A 5,617-nucleotide genomic window follows, 5' to 3' on the forward strand; every position below is an offset into this window, starting at 1 on the left:
TGGCACCAAATGGCATATGAACCCCCTTCCGGTGTGATCAATACTACACCAACTCCGCGACCATTGACGTGGACCGCCCCATCAAACATCATAACCCATTTGGATTCAGGGTCAGGCCCCTCCTCCGGGAGTGGTTCCTCTCAATCTTTCGATTTGAGAAACATGATGTCCTCATCAGGAAAGTCAAACCTCATAGGTTGGTAATCATCAATCGGTTGCTCTGCAAGATAGTCTGACAAGACACTTCCCTTGATGGCTTTTTGTGAAATGTATTGGATGTCATACTCTGTCAGTATCATTTGTCACCTAGTAACCTTTCCGGTAAGTGATGGCTTTTCAAAAATATACTTGACTGGATCCATTTTTGATATCAATAGAGTCGTGTGAGTCAACATATACTGTCTTAGTCGGCGAGTAGCCCATGCCAAAGCGCGGCAAGTTTTCTCGAGCAATGAGTATATTTGTTCACAATCGGTAAACTTTTGCTAAGGTAGTATATTGCATGCTCTTTTCGACCTGACTCGTCATGCTGACCGAGCACACAACCCATTGACCTTTCTAACACAGTCAAGTACATGATCAACGGTCTTTCCTCTCGGCCTGTAGACTGGCCCCGATCTTGATCTCTTTCTTGTCGTCTTCGGTACCAACGTTGATGGTCTCAACCACCTCCTGATAAGGTGTAATAGCTCGGTCCTCCTGTTTCAACAATCTGGCTAACCCTTCAGGCAATTCACAAACTTCCTCAGCCCCTTCTTCGGCTTGATAGATAGGATTGTCGAAGTCATACTTGGCCATAGCAGTGTCGTTAGCAGTGAGATCCGAGTGGTCGGCTTTGCATGATGGAGGATCATGCTTTACCTTAGAATGAGAGAGATTTTTTTTTTGAAAGAAAGGAAAAACGAAAAAAAGAAACATTGCCATTTTTTGGTAAAAAGTAAAAATACTGAAAGAAAGAGAACACAAAATTGTTTGCAAAAGCCGTCCTTTATTGATGATAAAAATAATTGCGAAACGTAACTAAATGGATGGCCCTACAAATGAGCCGTTACACCTTGGGCAAAGTGTAAGACTTTATTATGCATGTAATAAAGGAAAACAATAAAAATCACTCTTTCAGTAGAGTAACCCGAACGGTCTTTTCAGACGACCAATTGTCGAGCTTTTCTCCCGGGACACACGGGCGAATCCAGCTATCTAAGTCACAGTCGCTGTCAGCCTTGTCTTCATCTGCAGCATTGACGACGTGGGGAGAAACCAAACCCCCGCTGGAGAAAGTACCGGCTTCATTCTTCTGAGATCCCGGAGCATACCCCAATCCAAACTTGTCTTCTTTGATGACTGGCTCCACAAATTTGCCCCAGCCTTGGGCATTACCAGCTTTGACCACTTCGACAGCTTGCTTGTATGAAGAGATAGAAGTCCCGACCTTCTCAAACTCAGGTGAAAAGACAGCTTCGGGCGAGACCTCATTGATGTTTGTAGTTTCGAAGCCCTGACACAGCATCTCATGCATCTCGCCATCCATCTCTACATACTTAAATGTAGATAGGTGGCTAACAAAAATATCCTCTTCACCACATACAGTGACGATCTGACCTTCTAGTTCATATTTGAGCTTCTGGTGGAGGGTAGAATTAACAGCACCGGCAGCATGAATCCAAGGCCGACCTAGCAGACAGCTGTAGGCAGGCTGGATATCCATCACATAAAAGGTGCTCTTGAACACCTGCGGTCCAATCTTAACTGGCACCTCAACTTCGCCAAAGACAGCTCTCTTAGAGCCATCAAAAGCCCTCACAACTAAGTTACTTGGCCTGAGGATGATGCCATCGCAATCCAACTTCATTAAGGCTTTCTTTGGAAGAACATTCAGAGAAGAGCCTGTATCAACCAAAACATGGGAAAGCACCACCCCTTTGCACTCCATTGTGATATGCAAGGCTTTATTGTGATTCCTGCCCTCAGGTGTCAGGTCATTATCGGTGAAACCTAGCCCCCGGCTAGCGTTTACGTTGGAAACTACCGACTCCAGCTGGTTAACAGTTATCTCCGGTGGAACATAGGCCATATTCAGTACTTTCAACAAGGCTGCTCTGTGCGCCTCAGAGCACAGCAATAGTGAGAGAATGGAGATCTTTGAGGGTGTCTGATTTAGCTGGTCGACTACCTTGTAGTCACTTTTCTTGATAATCCTCATAAACTCATCCACTTCCTTCTCGAATGCGGTCTTAGGAGGATCTTCCTCAGTAGTAACCTCTTCGGTGGATACCTGTTTCCCTTTAGCCTTGGCAGCTGCCTCGGCTTCAATATTTGCGCGTAATGTTGATGGTGAAAATAGGCGTCCACTGCGAGTGAAGCCACCAACCCCTCCAACATTGTCTACAGCGGAGCTACCAATGTCAATGTCTTCTTCGTTAACTTTCTGCCCCTGGCAGTAGATATCAGCCCCATAGTGCCACGGGATAGCACTGTCTTTCTCATACGGAACGGGTCCTGGTATAGTGATGGTGATCGGACCAACCAAAGTCGGTTGAGGGCTGTCAGAGTAAATTGCAACTGGTGCTGAACTTTCGATGTTCACTGCTGTTGGTTCTGTACTTTCTGGGAAATATATTGTTGTCGGAGCGAGTCTCTCGGGAACATATATTTCTTCAGGAGTGAAATAAAACGTCACTGTCGACACATCATTCTTCACTGGACGGGCCTGATCGAACTGAAGACAACCTTCATCTATCAGTTGCTGAATACCCCTTCTCAAACTGTCACATCCGTTCTTGGCAGCTTGACAATTTCTGCATTCTTCCCCACAGCCCGGGAAAATCTGTCCTTTCAGAAGTCGGTCTTTAACCACCGATAGCGAAGTCTTCACCTTAGTCACATCAGAAACCAAATTCAAAGTTTCCCCATTATCAACAACATTAATCCTCTGCCCGCCGTGAGCCGGCATCGGGTTCTGGATAACATTAGGCACCGAAGCAAAATTGATAGCCTGGGCATCTCTCAGATCTTGTACCTTTAACTGGAGAGCCTTGCAATTATCTGTAGTATGGCCAGGTGCGTTGGAGTGAAAAGCACATCTGGCGTTGACATCATAACCTCTAGGCAAATTATTGGGATCGATTGGTGGGGCCAGAGTTCTCAATGTAACCAGATTCATGTCAATCAGCTTGGGAAGTAATACTGAATAAGGCATTGGGATTGGCTCGATGACCCGGTCCGTCTGCCTTGGACGTTGTTGATAATGTCTCTGCTGACCCGGATTACCTCCTTGTTGTTGATTGTTGTACCTGGGTTATTGTTGCGGATGATATTGCGGTTGAGGAACAAGTGTTGGAATGGTGACTGCGGCCACTTGATCTTGATAATAAGTAGGGCGTCCTCTGCCCCTGCCTTTGCTGGCATACACAACGCTTGTCTCGCCTTCTTTTCTTCGCTGACCGTTACCAGCAAACGGTTTCTTGGAAGTACTATTGTCTTGAATTCGGCCCATCTTTAATAGACTCTCGATTCTTTCTCCAGCAATTACTATCTCTGCAAAGCTGATTGACGGGCAAGCAGCCAATCTCTCAATATAATTGCCTTGAAGAGTGTTCATGAACATGTCCGCCATCTCCCTTTCAGACATAGGGGGTTGGACGGACGCAACAATCTGTCTCCAACGCTGAGCATACTCTCTAAAGGTTTCCTTGGCAGTCTGAGACATACCTTACAACAAGGTCCGATTTGGAGCCATGTCCAAGTTGTATTGATATTGCTTGATAAAAGCCTCTGCCAAGTCTTTCCAGCTCTTGATGGTAGTACGGGACAAATGAGCATACCATTCACGAGAAGCTCTAGTTAGACTGTCTTCAAAATAGTACATCCACAGCTTTTCATCTTCCGTGTGAGCTCCCAACCTTCCCAGATAAGATTGGAGATGAGTGTGTGGGCAAGAAGCCCCGTTGTATTTCTCAAAAGTAGGGGGTTTGAACTTGTGAGGAATCCTTACTCCCTGAACCAGACCAAGATTTGTGACATCAAAACCTAAGGAATTTTGAGAGTCCAAAGATTTGAGCTTCTCAGCAAGCTCATCCATACGGCGAGTGGTCTCGAGGGCTTCGTCGTGCAAAGAAAATTGATCATACTGACAATCTTCACTAACGGGGTGCCCGTTAATCCGAATTCCTTGATTCACATTGTATCTTCCACCAATACCATTCCCAACATTCCCCGTGTTGCCAACATTACCCGGGTTTCCATCAACATTTGCGTTACCCGCGTTTCTAGTGTTCACAGGGTTATCAGCGTTCCCAGGGTTACCAGGGTTCCCCTCAGCATTTGGTATCTCCAAATCTGGATTGGGCCTCGGTTGCTCAACCAATTCCTTCAGCTTCGCCTGGCCTTCTGCCATACCAGTCATCAATGTCATGAACTGATCCATCCTTTCACGCATATCAGCCAGCTCTTTCTGTACTTGGTCCATCGCTAGTTGTGGACGATTTTCCTTTGTCAGGTACCTGTGGACTCGCTTGGGACCAATAACTGCCTGATACAGGGAACAAACATTAGACACTGCGGTGACACCTGCAAAACAGACAAGGGTTAATATGCATGGTATGCGATGCACTGCTTGTTCAGTTTTAAGGCACCCCTGTTTTGAAAGGGAATACCCTGCAAATGAATAAGCATGAGATGTTGAATGCAAATATGCAGATGATGTTATGCAATGCAAAGGCATGTCAATCAGAATTGATGGACCCGCTTGAACATCTGTCAGGTTGCACTGCCTGGAGAGAAATTAAGAGCACACCAAACAAAGGTCATGGGATGGATCATGTTATCCTTAATATCAACCACCCATTTTGGTGGATTATGGTTTACACCTTATCAACACCCGAGTTTCATTGATATTAAGGATACCTGATCGGATTAACCATGAATCAAGGGTTTGTTGCAAGTCACGAGCATGGAGTTTAGGTTAAGAACCACCCAAAAGGAGTGTACTAAGGTTTAAACCTGCCAAACATGTTCTACAAAAAGGTTCCCATAGTCATAATCCCATCTTTCGGATATTTTCAGAGGAACGACTACTCGTATTCCAAAAATATTCTCAAGAGAGACTCTTATGAGTGTAGTATCGCGTAACAATCGTCTCAAATCTCACACTTGAACGACTTTCGCACTACGTCCTACGAATAGGCCAAGATGGGTTTGGTAAACTAAGGTCCTTGGCTTCTTAGGTCTATATTGGAACAAGTAATGTCTAACCACAACTTACTTATGTGACATCATTGATCTCAACATGACCTCCACCAAGTGAATGGGCTTGCAAGTCGACTCGCTAAGGAATAACTCCACACAAGTCGACAGGACTATGCCATTCTCCTATCCTAAGTGCACTCGAGTTCGGGTATAGAACTCATCTCACAATGATCACCAAGCAGCCATAGCCAGCCAACAGATACGGCAATGATATGTACACAATGCAATAAGGTAAAGCAGGTAAATAAATAACTGTACAAAAGAATGAACACCCAACAAACAAACAAACTACAAAAGCTAGGAGGGACTCGCTTAAGGCAGATGGACCAGCAAGAGGTCAACTTCTTAGTGTCCCCAGCAGAGTCGCCAGCTG

The sequence above is a fragment of the Lathyrus oleraceus genome, chromosome 5, assembly GCF_024323335.1.
Source record: "Lathyrus oleraceus cultivar Zhongwan6 chromosome 5, CAAS_Psat_ZW6_1.0, whole genome shotgun sequence".
Lineage (NCBI taxonomy): Eukaryota > Viridiplantae > Streptophyta > Magnoliopsida > Fabales > Fabaceae > Lathyrus > Lathyrus oleraceus.